The 19,465-nt window shown below is 43.8% G+C and overlaps 2 long non-coding RNA genes across 3 annotated transcripts in view; one reads left to right on the forward strand and one right to left on the reverse strand.

Moving 5' to 3' along the window:
- LOC144577083 (uncharacterized) lies at positions 1–18,040 on the forward strand. The gene is made up of 3 exons (XR_013520366.1): positions 1–28; positions 110–223; positions 17,911–18,040. It is a non-coding gene; the product is annotated as an uncharacterized LOC144577083 (long non-coding RNA).
- Positions 16,281–19,465, reverse strand: part of LOC118143106 (uncharacterized) — a 12,623-nt gene continuing 9,438 nt past the window's right edge. The window contains exons 3-4 of one of the 2 annotated variants that reach the window (XR_004727288.3): positions 18,154–18,234; positions 16,281–17,452 (exon numbers count right to left, since the gene is read on the reverse strand). This is a non-coding gene — a long non-coding RNA (uncharacterized LOC118143106). Of the gene's footprint in view, positions 17,453–17,947; positions 18,235–19,465 lie in introns of those variants that run through there. The other variant, XR_004727287.3, reaches the window with a different exon arrangement.

A 19,465-nucleotide genomic window follows, 5' to 3' on the forward strand; every position in this document is an offset into this window, starting at 1 on the left:
GAGAGAAACTGTAGCACATGGTGAAAGAGTAAGACAAACCGGATAGCTTTTCAGGCTGGATCAAGAAAAAGCTTTGACAGAATGAGACATGATTTTCCTTTATTTGAAGTGTTGCAGGTCTACGGATCTCAGCGCAATTTGTTCAGTATATGGAACAATGCAATGAGTATTCCAACCCTGAGCAGCTGGGAAAGGAGGACGTGAAAACTGAGGAGGGAGCCAGGTAAGTTCACACTTGAATAATAGATTCTCTTGGTAATAAAACCACAGAGAGAGCCAGTGCTTGCCCAGGTCTAGAGCTATTAAGAACTCCATTGAAACTCCACCGGCTTAGAGTTCCTTCTATGCCAAACTCGCGCACACCTCTTCTGAGAGCAAGGCCCTCCTTTTCTGTTAGCTGAGTCAGGGCTACCAACGTGGGCATGTGCACACAAATCTATTGGGGTACCAAAAAGAGAGAATTGTCTTTAATAATTATTTGTCTTCATCTTCCTAACTTTCTATTCTTGAACAGGTTCTAGGATGTACATTATATATTAGTACAGCAGTGATGAGTTTTCATTTTGACAGAAAGTGCTAAAAAAAAATTCATACTAATGGGTTACATGATCAAAAATGCTTGGAAGAAGGACTGGTGTGGTTGCTCCTTCCTGTAATTCTAGCACTTGGGAGGCCAAGGCAGGCGGATCACCTGAGGTCAGGACTTTGAGACCAGTTGGCCAACATGGCAAAACTCCGTCTCTACTAAAAATACAAAAATCAGCCGTTTGTGGTGGTGTGTGCTTGTAATCCCAGCTACTCAGGAGGTTGAGGCATGAGAATCACTTGAACCCAGGAGGCAGAGGTTACAGTGAGCCAAGATTGTGCCACTGCACTCCAGCCTGGGTGACAGAGTGACTCCATCTCAAAAAAAAAACCCCAAAATACTTGGAAGTCAGTAAGCAAGAAACTCCTGACTGGGCGTGGTGGCTCACATGTGTAATTCCAGCACTTTGGGAGGCTGAGGTGGGAGGATTGTTGAGGCCAGGAGTTCGAGACTAGCCTGGTCAACACAGTGGGACCCCCATCTCTATCAAAAATTTAAAACTTAGTCGGATATTGTGGCGCATACCTGCGGTCTCAGCTACTCAGGAGGCTGAAGCAAGAGAATCACTTGAGCCTGAGAAGTCAAGGCTGCAGTGAGCCATGATTGCACCCTGCACTCCAGCCTGGGTGACAGAGTGAGACCCTGTCTCAAAAAAAGAAAAAAAAAGAAACTCCTTAGCCTGATGTTCTGGGTCCTCTGCAACTTACTAATTCAACCTTCCCTTTATCCCTACGGCACCCACTGCAATGAAATGGATCTGGTCATCCAGTAACTGCTGGGTGTTACACTTCCTTTATGTTTTGGCTGGTGGAATGCCAGCAAATGAGGAGAGCTGATGAAGTCTCCTGGATACACTGAGCCTGCAGTCACTTTACTAGCAGAAATTTCAGCCCTGTCCAGGATACCCCTTCCTAGATGAGCTCTCCAGGGGTAACTATCTTATTCATAATTCTCTGTGAAGGAACCTACTGCTTTCTGCCGGAGAGAAAAATGGTGGCTCAGATCTATTCAACTTTTTTTTTTTTTAAAGACAGAGTCTTGCTCTGTCTCCCGGGCTGGAGTGCAGTGGCGTGATCTTGGCTTACTGCAACCCCCACCTCCTGGGTTCAAGCGATTCTCCTGCCTCAGCCTCCTGAGTAGCTGGGACTACTGGCACCCACCACCACGCCTAGCCAATTTTGTATTTATAGTAGAGACAGTGTTTCACCATATTGCCCAGGCTGGTCTTAAACTCTTGACCTTGTGATCCGCCTGCCTCAGCCTCCAGGCATACAATGGTACTATCTCAGCTCACTCCAAATTCTGCCTCCCTGGTTCAAGTGATTCTCCTACCTTAGCCTCCAGAGTAGCTGGGATCACGAGTACCCGCCACCACACCTGGCTAATGTTTGTATTTTTAGTAGAGACGAGATTTCACCATGTTGGCTAGGCTGGTGTCGAACTCCTGACCTCAGGCGATCTGCCCGCCTCAGCCTCCCAAAGTGGTAAGATTACCGGCATGAGCCGCGGTGCCTGGCCAGATGTATTCAACTTACAAGAACAAACATTACAACTACTTCCTCCCCCGCTGGCAGCTGTCCCCACTGCTTGATAGGCCAAAGACCATCAACATAATTGGAATTAATACTAACTGCGTACCCTGCCACACCAGTGTTGGTGCTAAGACCTTGGCAATGCAGAGGAAAAATGATTCCAGGAAGTACCGTATGGGGATCCAGAAAACACCCTCCATCTCTATAATTTTCTCAGAGATTTCCGAAAGCAGAAACGCTGGTAGCAAGGGTGCCGCATGTTTCTGCAGTGTACATGGCACAGTGGTGTCATGCAGGCAGCGGATCCAGCCCTCAATCCACTGACTTTTTTCTTTTTTCCAGACGGAGTTTTGCTCTTGTTACCCAGCTGGAGTGCAATGGCGCAATCTCAGCTCACCGCAACCTCCGCCTCCTGGGTTCAAGCAATTCTCCTGCCTCAGCCTCCCGTGTAGCTGGGATCACAGGCACGTGCCACCATGCCCAGCTAATTTTTTGTATTTTTAGTAGAGACGGGGTTTCACCATGTTAATCAGGATGGTCTCGATCTGTTGACCTCGTGATCCACCCGCCTCGGCCTCCCAAAGTGCTGGAATTACAGGCTTGAGCCACCGCATCTGGCCTCCACTGACTTTTTTCTAAGGTATCCTAAGGCAGATTGCATTTTCCAAAGATGGCAGCCACAATATCTCTCATTCCTCAAGGTCTTCTGACAGTGTGACATTGACACTTCTCCTATGGAGTAGTGAGGTCAGATGCCCCCTCCTTTTAAACTTGGATGGGTCTTTGTGATTTCTTTGACCAAGAGAGTATGGCAGAAATTATGGTATGTGACTTCTGAGGCTGGGTCATAGAAATACCATGCACTTCCACAAGGATTTCACGCACATACTCATCACCTGTGCCACCTAGCACACTATGCACCAGATGAGCTGTGTGACTGTGTGTGGGCAAACTGCCTAGGTTCTTGGAGTCTCGATTTCCTCATTCATAGAATACGGATAAGATTAGTCCCTACTTTACAAGGATTAAATAAATTAATCCATGCAAGTGCATAGTTTAATGCCTAGCCTATAGTAAACCCTCACTGTGAGCAATTATTATCATCTGGCATTTGATAGGTGGCCAATTAATATTTGTTCATTAATTAATTGAATTGCACTGTACACAGATGGAAAAGAAGATGGAGATCCAATTGGTATCCAATGACACAGAAGGGTCTTTATGTCCATGCTCTGTTAATGTCTCCTTCCCCAAGCTGTGTCTGCACCAACTGCCCTGCACACCGCCACAGGACCCCCTGCACCCTGCCCTAGTCTCCTCTGCGTATTCCCTCAAGCTCCATGTTGCCTGCCGATATTTGCTGCTACAATTCTCTTTTCCCAAAGTATTCACTTCAACTTCCTCATTCTCCTTTCAATTATTTTTTACTGGTACTTCAGTCCTCAGCCTGCTGGGCACCCCTTTGGAGTCGTTTTCTGACCTGGAGGTTTTATAGAAAATGTTCCTCTCTGTTTACCGTTTCATGGCAGTGATTTGCCATAGGGCAATTGCCTGCTAATTTCTCTGTCTCCTGCATTACCTGGAAGCCCTTGGAGGGCAGGTTATATATAATCTTCACCACTGTATTCCTTAAAGTTAAGAGCCCAACCGAATAACAGTCACTCAATACATACTTTTTGAATAAATGGTTGCAAATAAATAGCAACCCTAAAACATTCAAGGGAACAATGTTCTGTAGCATCACTGGAAGACAACAGCTGTGTAGTAGGTTTTGAAACTATTTCCATCACAACAGATTCAAATAAAATCTTGGCGCTTCATGGAATAAGCTTCAGTTAACTGGAAAAATAATGTGCTTGCGATGTGTTAACAGAAGATGTTAACTAAATGAGAATGTAGTTAGCTGGCTTTTTCAATGACCTTTCAAATAGATCAGGGGATGGGAAAAAGGAACCATGTCAACTCTACAGTACCGAGGATTGTGCCTTGATTACAGTTGCTCAATGAATATTTGATGACAGACTCAGAAATTTAAAGCTTCAAGGAACTTTGATGACTGAGGATTGTTTGATTAACACTGAACCATTTAGGACCCTGGGGAGGAGCCACAAAGCAGCTGTCACCGGCCAGCAGCGGAAGGGAATACCTTGCTGCTACTCCTAGGATCTGGTCCCAGGTGTCTGCACTGAATGACTTTCCAGGAACCCTGGCAGTGCCTGCCAAGACTGCATTTTCTGATTTAACTGCTAAGGCTTTCTATATGGAACAAGGAAATATTTGCGATGCTTTTTGTCGAAATGTGATTAGCACAGCATTCTGTAGTATTCCCTTCCAAGGAAAGTACACCACACTTAGGCTGGGAAAATACCTCAAATTCCCATTGTGATAGGATCCACCAGGGTGAGGCTGACAGCAGTTGCTAACATAACCAAGGCCACTTTAACTTCCCACAGAAGTCTTTCTAATACCCAAGGCTCCACCTTGGTTTGTGTGGCCAGAAACTGTTGGAGCACTGCATACCATAACCTGTGCTTCTTGGTGAGTTGCTTGTCTATTACTGAAAATCCCAAGACTATGACGTCATGACAATAACCTTCAAAATGCTAAATGGGTTTCCTCCCTGCCTGGGAAAGCCCTCTTCTAGACAGGATATGACATAACGGTCTGGGAGATCTTAGGTAAATTGTTTCTGCCACCACTCAGGGTAATATGGAGGTGGATGTATCAACTCACAGACTATGCCTATCATTTCTTTTTTCTTTTTTATGATGGAGTCTCGCTCTGTCACCCAGGCTGGAGTGCAGTGACACAATCTTGGTTCACTGCAACCTCTGCCTCTTGGGTTCAAGCTATTCTCCTGCTTCAGCCTCCTGAGTAGCTGGGACTACAGGTGCCCACCACTACGCCCAGCCAATTTTTGTATTTTTAGTACAGATGGGGTGTCACCATATTGCCCAAGCTGGTCTCGAACTCCTGACCTTGTGATCCACCTGCCTTGGCCTCACAAAGTTCTGAGATTACAGGCGTGAGCCACCATGCCTGACCCATGCCCATCATTCCTAAGTTTTTCTTAGATTCTTTCTCCACAACAGATAATCCCACTGATAGTCCCACCCAGTGTTGTCTAGCACAGGTGATTCAAACACAGAAACAAGTTTTAGTACAATATGAAGAAACATGGGGTCTGAAGAATCTGAGCTGCGATGTTTCACAGCTCCCAGGGGCACCATTCACTCATGCTACTGTGCAAATCACCTGTTGCTGGCTGTCCCACATTGTCTATTAGCTCTCTTGGCACAGATGTAAAATCTCTAACAGCAGCTTCCTGGTTGTCAATCTCATCTTGGTCTACAGCCCCTTTGCCTAGGCTCTGACCCTGGGAGCTGACATTTTTTCTGGCTAAAATAACACCTTACTTTCACTTACAATTAACAAAACATTGTCAAATACTTTTTATCTTATGAAACTCAATACTCTTGTGATATAGTTTGTCCCCAGTCAAATCTCATGTTGAAATGGAATCCCCAGTGTTGGAGGTGGGGCCAGGTGGGAGGTGTTTGGATCAGGGGGGTGGATTTCTCATGAATGGCTTGGGCCGTCCCCTTGGTGATAAATGAGCTCTCAGTTCACATGACATCTGGCTGTTAGAAAGTGGGTGGCACCTCCCTCAACTCTCTCTCTTGCACCTGCTTTGGCCACTAGACACACAAGCTCCCTTCTGCCATGAGTAAAAGCTTCCTGAGGCCTCCCCAGACGCAGATGCCCCGGGGCTTTCTGTACGGACTGCAGAACCATGACATGAGCCAATTAAACCTCTTTGCTTTTCAAGTTACCGAGTCTCAGGTATTTCTTCGTAGTGATGCAAGAATGGCTGAATACAGGGAGGGAAGGCAGTTATAAATGCCCCGTTTTATAAATGAGGAAACCAGTGCTCAGAGGTTTGCCAGTAGTCACCCGAGTAGGAAAGAGCAGAGGTCCCGACTCCTAATTTATTGCTTATCCTATCAGCACAAACAAGCTTTAGAGTGTAGACAGAATCATCCTCAGAGTGCTGTCACTAGCGGCCAAGTCAGCGTCAATCCCTCCTACTTGTTTTTAAGACCCTAGGAAGATTCGTGCATGTTTGTGAAGCAGCCCTTTCAGCTGCCCTGTGGTCTTCCTTTCCCCTCCTCTTCTTCTCTAGTTCCCGTCAGTCCTGTGATGGCTCACTGCTGGAGCCTGCAGCCGGAAAGGTGGAACCAGGGCTCAGTGCCGGAGCCACCATTCTGGGTCAACTCAACTGCTCTGTAGTGAGAAGGAGAAGAGGATGGTGTCAGGAAATGTTCCAACAGCCCCTATTGTTGTCCTGGGGCAGGAAGCCCTTTCACTAGAGAACAGGCGGTACTGAGAGACCAGATTCTGTGTCTAAGTCTTTCTCTAGGATGACTCCTTTTCCAATAGCCTCTTCTTCCACCACTCTTCTCGGCCCTCCCTGTAAATAGTCTCCGGTGGTCTGTCCCTTTAACCCTCCAGATATGCCTGGATGCATCTGAATTTCAGTCCAAGCTGGATTAAGAGGATCCAGACAAAAAGCTGCCCAGAGTACCCCAACACCACGGATATAAATCAGAATGATTCTAACAATTCCCCCCAGTCGTGCAATCACTGGTTTCTCTCCCAGGAGGACACAACACCTGTAAGTGGTCAATTAAAAACACTCTTTTCCAGAGTTGATCTATCCCTGTGAAATACATGCAGATAGATGTACCATATCCATGTGCTTGATGCATACCCTGAAACTGGAAATCACAGCTGTATAAGTTTTGAAACCTAACAGGGTTTTGAACCCTAATAGTGCTACTTACTGAGATCCAGTAATCTGATTATTTTCACTTACGTTTTAAGTCCTTCCATACTCCTATCATGAAGTTGTCTCGTTTAGAAAATTGCAAAGGAAAGCCGAAGCAAGAATAAGAACATCGGAAGAGAGAAAAATATTTTGCCAAGTTTTATCAGTACCCGGACTTTGTTTTGGCTGCTGGGAATAAATTAATAATCTGTTTCAATATAGAACTTTTATTAATAGAAAATCAGTTTATTTCTGAAGTCACTAAAGAAATGTTGAGCAAATATTTCAAAAATACCCATTCGAGGTTGAGCGCAATGGCTCACGCCTGTAATCTCAGCCCTTCGGAAGGCCAAGGCGGGTGGATCATTTGAGTTCACGAGTTCAAGATCATCATGTCCAACATAGCAAGACCTCATCTCTACTGAAAATGCAAAAGTTAGCTGAGCGTGGTGGTGTGCACCTGCAGTCCCAGCTACTTTGAAGGCTGAGGCAGCAGGATGGATTGAATGAAGAAGGCAGAGGTTGCTGTGAGCTGAGATCACGCCGCTGTACTCCAGCCTGGGCAACAGAGGGAGACTCTGTCTCTCGGGGGAGGATAAAAAAAAAAAGCATTTGAAGGGGCACCAACTTGTTAGGCTTCCAGGACGCTCACAATTTTGGTCTAGCCCTGATCCTAGGGAGCAAAACAGAGCCGCCGTCTCCAACCTCACTCGGCCATTGGCTTGCTCTTGCGTGAAATGAAGGAATTAAAAGCAGAAGCTTAACAAGTGTTTGTTAACTGCGTGCCTTTGAAATCACACGAATCTCTGGTGTCCTTTTTTTGAAAGAAGAAGTAAGCTGGAATTTAGAAATCTACTCTGCAAGGGATTTCGGCCCAAAAATATTGCTGTGGTGATAAGATGCAATCTGAGGAAGTAGTAATGGTTCCATTGCCCCACCCAGGCGGGCTGGGATCCTCTCTTTACTGCGGCTCATTTTCCTCTACTTCTTACGTAAGCCCAGTTCAGCTGCCGTTTTGGAGGAAAGCTGTGGGCGAGCCTAGAGCCGGAGTGAGTGATCAGAGAGGATGTTTTCAGAGGACACCATTTAGGGCCTCCTCTTGGGGAGGTCAGACTCCACAAAAAGCATGTGTGAACTCACACGCCCAGACACAAGCTCCCCATCTACCTGTTTTAGCCTCTAACCCAAGGCTTTTGAAATTGGAATGTGCACACAGGTCAGCTGGGGATCCAGTTAGCATGCAGACCCTGATTACATACGTCCGGAGTGAGTCAAAGTCAGCATTGCTAATAAGCTCCCGAGGGCTGCTGCTGCTGCTGCTGGTACTCAAACCACACTTCGAGTGGCGAGCTCCATCCCACATTCTCCATCTGACTCAGGCACGCAGCATTCACAGCGTTAGAGTGCAGAGACAAGGTAGATCAGGAAGTTGAGAGTCAAGAAGAGAAGGTGAATATACAGGCCAGTGATTATATCCCAATGTTGTGAGGGTTCACATGGGTACATAGAAATGCGTATAAGCGCGTTAAAAGGGACTGAGTAGAGAGGACCAGAGCTAAAAATAAATCTGGTAGAAATCAATGGACTTTTATTCATGGGTTCTCTTGACAGGATCTAGGAGGAAATGAGGGTAGTTTGGCAAGATTGTATACTTAGCACCTTGGATGGCAACCTCCCTGGGGCAGATCGCCTTCTCTCTTTTGTGTCCTGTCTAGTTCAATGCTGGTAAACAAATTCTCCATAAATATTTGCTAACTGAATGAGTTCGTTAATTACTTATTACATTTCCTTTTTTATTGTGGTAAAATATATCGCTTCTCTGCCTTTCGTCTAAGATCAAGTGTATTATAGTAAAATGCGCATAACATAAACCTACCATTTTAGCAAATTGTAAGTGGACAACTCAGTGGCATTCAGTACATTCCTGGGCTTGGGCAACCAACATCATACCCATCGCTAGAACGTTTTCACCCTCCTAAACCGACACTCTGTACCTGTGACACAAGAGCTCCCTGGTCCCCCTGCTCTCCCCAGCCCCTGAAGCCACTCTTTACTTCCTGTTTCTCTTCATTTGACTGTTCTAGGTACCACACAGAACTAAAATCATACAGTATTTGTCCTTTTGTGTTTTGCTTATTTCATGGAGCATGTCTTCAAGGTTCATCCATGTTGCAGCATGTATCAGAATTTTGTTACCTTTTAGGCTTTCATTGTGTGTGTGTGTGTATATATATGTATGTATGAGTGTGTGTGTATATATGTATGAGTGTGTGTGTATATATATATGTGTGTATGAGTGTGTGTGTATATATATGTATGTATGAGTGTGTGTGTATATATGTATGTATGAGTGTGTGTATATATATGTATGTATGAGTGTGTGTGTATATATGTATGTATGAGTGTGTGTGTATATATATATGTGTGTATGAGTGTGTGTGTATATATATGTATGTATGAGTGTGTGTGTATATATGTATGTATGAGTGTGTGTATATATATGTATGTATGAGTGTGTGTGTATATATGTATGTATGAGTGTGTGTGTATATATATATGTGTGTATGAGTGTGTGTGTATATATATGTATGTATGAGTGTGTGTGTATATATGTATGTATGAGTGTGTGTGTATATATATGTGTGTATGAGTGTGTGTGTATATATGTATGTATGAGTGTGTGTGTATATATGTATGTATGAGTGTGTGTGTATATATGTATGTATGTGTGTGTGTATATATATGTATGTATGAGTGTGTGTGCGTATATATGTATGAGTGTGTGTGTATATATGTATGTATGAGTGTGTGTGTATATATGTATGTATGAGTGTGTGTGTATATATATGTGTGTATGAGTGTGTGTGTGTATATATGTATGTATGTGTGTGTATATATATATGTATGTATGAGTGTGTGTATATATGTATGTATGTGTGTGTATATATATATGTATGTATGAGTGTGTGTGTGTATATATGTATGAGTGTGTGTGTGTATATATGTATGTATGAGTGTGTGTGTATATATGTATGTATGAGTGTGTGTGTGTATATATGTGTGTGTGTATATATGTATGTATGAGTGTGTGTGTATATATATATGTATGAGTGTGTGTGTATATATATGTATGTATGAGTGTGTGTGTGTATATATGTATGAGTGTGTGTGTGTATATATGTATGTATGAGTGTGTGTGTGTATATATATGTATGTATGAGTGTGTGTGTATATATGTATGTATGAGTGTGTGTGTGTATATATGTATGTATGAGTGTGTGTGTATATATGTATGTATGAGTGTGTGTGTGTATATATGTATGTATGAGTGTGTGTGTGTATATATGTATGTATGAGTGTGTGTGTATATATGTATGTATGAGTGTGTGTGTGTATATATGTATGTATGAGTGTGTGTGTATATATGTATGTATGAGTGTGTGTGTATATATGTATGTATGAGTGTGTGTGTATATATGTATGTATGAGTGTGTGTGTGTATATATGTATGTATGAGTGTGTGTGTATATATGTATGTATGAGTGTGTGTGTATATATGTATGTATGAGTGTGTGTGTGTATATATGTATGTATGAGTGTGTGTGTATATATGTATGTATGAGTGTGTGTGTATATATGTATGTATGAGTGTGTGTGTGTATATATGTATGTATGAGTGTGTGTGTATATATGTATGTATGAGTGTGTGTGTATATATGTATGTATGAGTGTGTGTGTATATATGTATGTATGAGTGTGTGTGTGTATATATGTATGAGTGTGTGTGTATATATGTATGTATGAGTGTGTGTGTATATATGTATGTATGAGTGTGTGTGTATATATATATATATGTATGTATGTATCACATGTTGTTTATTCATCCATTGATGGATACTTGAATTGTTCTCATCTCTTAACTGTTGTAATGCTATGACACGCGTATACAAATATCTGTATAAGTACTTGCTCTCAATTTCTTTTTATTGATTTACTTATTTTATTGCATTTTGTTTTGGGGTACATGTGCAGAACATGCAAGATTGTTGCACAGGGACACACGTGGCAGTGTGATTTGCTGCCTTCCTCCCCATCACCTATATCTGGCATTTCTCCCCATGCTATCTCTCCCCTACTTCCTACCCCCCACTGTCCCTCCCCTATTCCCCCCCAACAGACCCCAGTGTGTGATGATCCCTTCCCTGTGTCCATGTGTTCTCATTGTTCAAGACCCACCTATAAGTGAGAACATGTGGTATTTCATTTTCTGCTCTTGTGTCAGTTTGCTGTGAATGATGGTTTCCAGGTTCATCCATGTCCCTACAAAGGACATGAACTCATTGTTTTTGATGGCTACATAATATTTCATGGTGTGTATGTGCCACATTTTCCCTGTCTGCTTTCAATTTCTTTTTTTTTTTTTTTTTGAGATGGAGTTTCACTCCTGTTACCCAGGCTGGAGTGCAATGGTGTAATCTTGGCTCACCGCAACCTCTGCCTCCCGGGTTCAAGTGATTCTCCTGCCCCAACCACCCGAGTAGCTGGGATTACAGGCATGCACCACCATGCCCAGCTAATCTTTTGTATTTTTAGTAGAGATGAGGTTTCTCCAGGCTGGTCTCAAACTCCCAACCACAGGTGATCCACCCGCCTCAGCCTCCCAAAGGGCAGGGATTACAGGCATGAGCCACCTGCTTTCAATTTCATATCTTTTGGGTATAGATCCAGAAGTGGAATTATACAATGTAGATATGATATAAATAAAACAGAATGGAATTATCAGATCATAAGGCAATTTTATTTCCATATTTTGAGGAACCACCATACCATTTCATTTAATTTTTAAATTTTAAAAACTTTATCATTCGTAATATAGGAAATAATTTAAGAATCTAGATTCTTCTTGCTGGGAGAACAGGGGAGTGACTTTTGAATCTGGTGATTTATGAAAGGGGTTTTTCCTTGCTGTACCTTCCCTGTGAGACGTTGTGAAAGAGAAGCTGGAGGGAGCCACGTTGGATCATTTCATCTATGCTGGAGCGGCCACTGGATGGGACTGTCAGGCCTTCAGATTTCTGGACCAAGCAGCCCACGTCATGACTTAGCAGAGTGTCTCTCAGCAAAGCGTCTCTGCTGACCGTGCAGCTGCAGAGAAGAGAGATCGGCCTGGGTTTCTCACCACGGGAGAACCTGGGAAATGCAAAGCCAGCAAGACTCCTCACACCAGAGGCTGGCTGGTTCCTGCAAATGGTGACACTGGCAGTCACATTTTCCAGGGGGTTGATCTCAGAGGCAGCCAAACGTGGGGAGCGCAGAAGCAGAACACTCAGAGGGTGCGGCTAAGGCCGAGGCTGGGGACGGGCTGGTCTGCAGCTGGAGGCCATTAAAATGTGGCAAAGTCTCCCTTCTTTGTTCTTGGGATTAAGTTAAAGTGCTGCCACCCTGTAGGGCAGGGAGTCACATTCCTGAAATGGGAGACTCAGGAATATCCAGACAGAATCCTGACTTTCAAACACAGGATGTGTTTTTTAAAGGAAGCTATTTATTGAAATAACAGACGTAAAAATCATCTATAATCCTCCCTGCTCCCCCCACACAAATTCACTGTTTCCATTTTTCCATGTTCTCGTCCATGGCTAACGCAATCTTTGTTGCTCTTCTTACTCATCAGTCATGCTCAGATTTCTCTTGTCTACTCCCTACTTCTGAAGGCAGTTCTACCCAAATTACTGTCATTTTCAGGTTTCTGGGATTGGAGGAGAAAAAGGTGAGTCTCCTTCCTTTTCACCGCCCCTTCAACAGACACACACACACACGCACACACACACTCACGCACACACACTCACGCACACACACACACACTCACGCACACACACCTCCAGGTGCCCTCCTCCTAGTTGGTAATGTGTTTTCACTTATCACTCACTCCAGTACTGTCCAACTTCTATGGGAAAGGCACCAGTTAGGAACAGAAATGTGCCTTATGCCCGTTCTAGAGTTGAGAATTACAAAAGGATGCAGCAGTGATGCTGGCCTCGTGGGACTCCAGTGTTGGGCATTTTGCCCCACCACCGCAGTCCCGTCTCCTTTCCCTGCTCCCTCTCTCCCTCGCTCCCTCTCTCCCTTCCTCTCCACCGATTGTAGCCCTCAGAAACTTCCCTTGCGCAAAGTGGCTAAAGCAGGACATTGCTAGGAGATTTATTGTGTTTGGATGCCACCACCACGTGTTGCATTTTTTTGTGTCTCCCCACGCCTTAAACCTGACTTTGGCATTCATGGCAGGGACAGGGTACAATTTAGAGACCAGGGGCTCTTTCTAGCATCTCTAAACTAATGACCTTCAGGTTCTTGACCATAACAGGATCCCGACATGGGTCTTGGGGGCTTCTCTCCAGCCACTGTTGTTTCACATCTTCTGTGTCACTGACGCTGATTGGAAAACTTCCTCCAGCTCAGGTGGCCCCGGTGACACCCCCAGGCTGTGTAGTTTGGCCTTGCTGCACTTCTGATGTTTCTGGACCTAACTCTGACTCCCATTGCCTGCTCAGCTTTCCCGTTCAGATACCCTTTATTATGATGAAGCTACCAGAGCAGGCGGCACACGCATCTTTCTGCTCTGAAACAGGCAGCCAGAAGGTTAGGATTAGAACTTTCTTCTCCCTACTAAGTCTGGGCAAACATTCAGGTGTCCTTGGTCCCTGTGTTGTAAGGTACTTTTTTCATTATTCAATGGTGAAAGATAACTATGTGAAAATAACTATGATCTAGATTAAATTTATAGACTTGAAAATCGACATTATGGAGACTAAATAACAGTGTAATTTTGAAGTCAGGGGAGGCTGGGACTGGATCCTGGCTGTGCCATAAGTTAAATTTGTAAGCTTGAAAAGGGTGTTCTTCTCTCAGCCTCACGTGTGGCATCTGTAAAATGGGGTTAATGCTACTACCTACCCCCTAGTTTTGCTATGACATTGAGAGAATGTACATGAAACAATTTTCCACTTAGGTAACACAGTGTTTGATAATTATATTTAAATATTACTTGCTAACAATTACTAAGCACTTGCCATATTAGTATACTGATTTGTATTAAGCCAGGATATTTTGACTTCAAATAACAAAAACCCCAACCCAATTTCTTAAAATGGAAGAAAAACTCTTTTCTCACACAGCAACAGTTGTCCAGGGTAGGATGCTCCAGAGTTGGTTAGTTCAGTGAATCATGGATGCCTTTGAGGACCCAGGACATTTCTTTGTTTCCTGTCATTTTTGTCACACTCATTTTGTCAGCAGGTAGCTCCCTTGTGTCTGTAGCTTGGCTTACACACATTAGCATCACAACCAGGTATAACAGCATCCAGGAAAAAAGAGACCGTGTGTGTATATGTATTTTTAGAGAAAAAAGACTCTTCCACTTCTGACCATCAAAGAGTAGCTGGTATAAAACTTGCCCTCCTGCCAAAGCAACTAGAAAACTGGAAAAAATATATGAAACAACTGTTTTCCAGCATTGTACACAGACATTACAGGTAATCCCTGAGAGAAGGGAAACAGATGAGACGAGCCCTGTAATTGTCCAACTTCCTTCCTGGAGGTACTTTCTGGACCACAGCTTATCCCAAGCCGAGCACAGCAGGCTCTCTGAGTTTGGGAGAGTGATATCTGAGTTCAGGGAGGCAGAGGTTGGAATTTTGTGGCGCGGATACTGGACAGGGGAAAGCTACACAGGCAAAGAACCCCCAGAAATATGCATAAAGAAAACCTTTAAATCTTTGGATGGATACTACGTTGCACAGACTCAGATTAAAACTGCACGAGAGTCGGGCGTGGTGGCTCAAGCCTGTAATCCCAGCACTTTGGGAGGCTGAGACGGGTGGATCACGAGGTCAAGAGATCGAGACCATCCTGGTCAACATGGTGAAACCCCGTCTCTACTAAAAATACAAAAAATTAGCTGGGCATGGTGGTGCATGCCTGTAATCCCAGCTACTCGGGAGGCTGAGGCAGGAGAATTGCCTGAACCCAGGAGGTGGAGGTTGTGGTGAGCCGAGATCGCGCCATTGCACTCCAGCCTGGGTAACAAGAGCGAAACTCTGTCTCAAAAAAAAAAAAAAAAAAAAAAAACTGCACAAGAACTGGCAATAAAATAATCATTGAAGATCTATGAGCTGGACAATTCCCAGTGTTCACGCAGGAGTGATAACTGTTAGTATTCTAGTCAGGTTAGGTGGAGAGTTTTCACTGAATACCTGGGTATTCAGTAGAGACCCCAGAAAGATTGCGCCTTAGTAGTAAGATTACACCAGCCCTAGAGGAAAGGCTATCTGCCTTAACCCAGCTTAAAAAGAATCCTCAAAATAAGCCGATATAAAGGTAACTACCCATGCAAAGCTCATCACTGTTTTTTTGTTTTTGTTTTTTGAGATGGATTTTCACTCCTTTTACCCAGGCTGGAGTGCAACGGCTCAATCTCAGCTCACCACAACCTCTGCCTCCCAGGTTCAAGCGATTCTCCTGCCTCAGCTTCCTGAGTAGCTGGGATTACAGGCATGCATGACCACGCCTGGCTAATTTTGTATTTTTATTAGAGGTGAGGTTTCTCCATGTTGGTCGGGCTGGTCTTGAACTCCTGACCTCAGGTGATCCGCCTGCCTTGGCCTGCCAAAGTGCTGGGATTACAGGTGTGAGCCACCACGCCTGGCCTGCAAAGCTCATCACTCTTTAAAGGAAGACAGCAAAATCTAGATACTCAACAATATAATAGTCATAGTCAAAAATGTGCTTGTAAATGTTCATAATACCTTCATTTATAATAGGCTAAACTGGAAATAACCCAAACATGCCTCAACTGGTGAGTGGATAAACAAACGTGTTGTAACTACGCAGTGGAATGCTTTTCAGCACCAGAAAGGAACGATTCCCTGACACAGGCAACCATGTGGGTGAATCTCAAAAGCATTATGCTACCTGAAAAAAGCCATATATCTGTAGGATCCAGTTCCTATGAAATTTTAGAAGAGGCAAAATTAGAGTAATAGAAAGCAGATCACATGTTGCCAGGGACTGGGTATGGAGGGAGGAAACTGACTACAAAGGGCACAGAGAAGTTTTGGGGGAAATAGAAATATTCTTTATGGTAATTGTGGTGGTTGTTATATGACTGTCTACATTTGTCAAAACTCATCAATTTCTATGCTTAAATTGGTAAATTTTATCATATGTATATTATACCTAAATAAAGCTAAAAATAAAAAAGAAGGCAAAAACAATTGTTTAAAAAGTGATTACCTTAAGAAAGCTAGAGCAGCTACATTAACATAAGAAAAAGAAGACCTTTCTTTTTTTTTTTTTTTTTTTTGAGACAGAGTTTCGCTCTTGTTACCCAGGCTGGAGTGCAATGGCGCGATCCCGGCTCACCATAACCTCCGCCTCCTGGGTTCAAGCAATTCTCCGTCCTCAGCCTTCCGAGTAGCTGGGATTACAGGCACATGCCACCATGCCCAGCTAATTTTTGTATTTTTAGTAGAGACGGGGTTTTACCATGTTGACCAGGATGGTCTCGATTGCTTGACCTCGTGATCCACCCGCCTCAGCCTCCCAAAGTGCTGGGATTATAGGTGAGAAAAAGAAGACCTTTCTAAGAATCCCTCCCAGAAGACCTTTCCTCTCATCTCATTAGCTAGAATTTCCTTGTATATTTGTGCTTAAGCCAATCAGTGACAAGAAATAAAATTCAGAAGAATTGAAGTTTAGAACCCCATAGTGCCCAGGTATAGGGCACTCAGAATCACCCACCGGGACTAGAGATTCAGCCAGTCTCCCTTGAGGCAGATGGCTCAACAGAGGTTGGGTGGACCCCTCAATAACACTGAGGTTCTGTTAGAAAACAGGAGAGATGGCCAGGTGCAGTGATTCGGGCATATAATCCCAGCACTTTGGGAGGCTAAGGTGGGAGGATCACTTGAGTTCATGAGTTCAAGACCAGCCTGGGCAACATAGCAAGATCCTGTCTCTAAAAAAAAATTGAAATAAAATAAAATTCAAAGCAAAGAGAAAAGAAGAAGGGAAGTGTATTACTTAGGGTAGCTGTAGCAGATGTAGTAAGTAAGCCCCCACATTTGAGTGACTTAACAGCATCAAAGCTCACTTCTCCCTACTGTAACAGAACAGTGCAGATGCTCCTGGTTGGGGGCAGCATTCTTCTATGCAGAGATTCAGGGACTCTTATTTCTCTTCCATCTTGTGGCTCTGTTATCTTAGGCCTCTGCTTCTAACTAGCAGACCAAGGACGAAAGTATGGAGAAGCCATACAACTACCTCTCAACCTGCCCACCATCAACTTACACATATAATTTCTGCTCTCACTCAGTGGCAAAAGCCAACCATGCAGCCACAACTAGATGGAAAGGGAGCTGGAAATACAGCCTCTGTCAGGAGAGTCGATTCGTCTGATATCACCACTCTGCGGAATGGGACACATTGGCATTCTGGTAGACAGCCGATTGTCTGTCAAGATGAAGGTAGAGTGGAAGCATGAAATATTGAGAGACAACCCAACAGCTTCTATTACATAAATACTTATTTTTTTGTATTTTATTTTGAGAGAGAGTTTTGCTCTGTCTCCCAGGCGACAATGAAATGGCATGATCAGAGCTTACTGCAGTCACCTCCTGGGCTCAAGCAGTCCTCCTGCCTCAGTCCCCATGTAGCTGGGACTATTGGCACATGCCACCATGCCTGGCTAATTTGTTGTATTTTTAGTAGAGACTGCGTCTTGCCATGTTGTCCAGGCCAATCTCAAACTCCTGGACTTAAGTGATCTGTCTGCCTCAGCCTCCTAACGTGCTGGGATTATAGGCATGAGCCACTGTGCCTGGCCTACATAAATACTTTTTAAAATTCTTTCTCAGTTATCCACAGAACAATCCTTTGCCATAAACATTATTATTGTGTCCCTTTTATAGATGTGGAAACTGCACACAGAAAGCTTAAGTAACTTGCCCAAGGTCAGCAGCTTTTGTAACTGGCAGAGCCGCGGTGTTCCCCCAGCGTCTGACTCCACATCTGCTTCTCCCAACCTCCACTCCACATTGCTTGATGAAAAACTTCACGGCACCGCGCTTCATCATTTGGCTCAGGTGAGTGTCAGAAGGAACCCTTTGAGAATGGGCCACACAGAGAAGGATCGGTGTCTGCCTCACACTCACCAAGCGCTTTTCCATCATGGCATCAAGGATCATGGAAACACTACACCAGCCCCGCTTTTCTGGAACAATGTTGAACCATGTCTGGGCAAATAAGAAAAGTTTTGTATGAATATGTCTGTTCAAATAAATCCTAACTGTTTCATTCGGAAGGAATGACTAGTTCCCATGACTCACAGGACACCACCCCCAACTCCAATATCAAGAATTTCACCTTAAAAAAAAATACTAGCACAGAGTGAACAGTGGTTTTCTCAGTTTTTAGCATAAGTTTTGGCTGTCCCTGGCATTCTGTATGCCACACATGTGCCAAATGCTGCAGCACAAGACAGGCTAGAGGCAGGAAGGGAGCACAGGAAAGGGGGAGGGCTGGGAGAGGGCTTTTATTAGGTCAGTGCAAAAGTAATTATGGTTTTTGCCATTAAAAATAATGACAACCAACCTGGTACAATTTATTGAGATAGTAGTACATGCCAGACCTCATTTTTAAATTACAAACGAAAATGCTACTATCCCTATAGCTGCCATTGTTAGATGAACAGGTTGGAGGAAGAGAATGCAAAATGAGTTCATTCTGATTCAAAGTTCTTGGTACGTTACCTGAAAATGTGTTTATAACTGGTGAATTTCTTCCCCTAGAAGAGAGAGCCTCACTCAAGCCATTCACTTCTTTAATCAGAGCTCGGGAGCTTTCCAAGCTAATTTATTTTAAGCAATTTCCTGGTGAAAATCTAGCACAGAGGTGGTCATACCCTCCATTTGAAGTGCTAGCAATTCACATGTAACTCCAGTTGGCTCCCTTGTCTGCATTTGATGTACTCTGTGAAATCGTTTTAATATTCCATAATCACTTTAATATACTGTGTAATCTCGGACAAGTTACTTAGGTTCTCTGAGCCTCAGATGCCTCATCCATAAAATGAGGGGGTTGGGCTAGATCAGTGGTTTTGGATTACTTTTTCCCCAAACAAAATTTTATGTGGCACTCCAATATATAAAAGAGATCAACACAGAAGTATTGTAAGTACAGCTGAAGCATTTATTAAACAGACCTACTATGTTTTGGACATTGTGCTGGGTGCCTGGGATACAAAGTTGAGGGGAGCACAGCCTCTACTTTCATGCTACTGGGGGAGACAGACACATAAACTAGGATAGATGCATGACCCTGAGACATGTATCAGATGCAGAACCGGTGACACACAGGACATGGTGGAGACAGCAGCTGGAGAAATAGGGAGAGACCTCGGAGAAGTAACGCATAGCTGTATCCCTTGGCCCCTCCCGGGGTTTCCATGTGGCCAGCGAACAGTTT

Source organism: Callithrix jacchus, chromosome 7 (genome assembly GCF_049354715.1).
Source record: "Callithrix jacchus isolate 240 chromosome 7, calJac240_pri, whole genome shotgun sequence".
Lineage (NCBI taxonomy): Eukaryota > Metazoa > Chordata > Mammalia > Primates > Cebidae > Callithrix > Callithrix jacchus.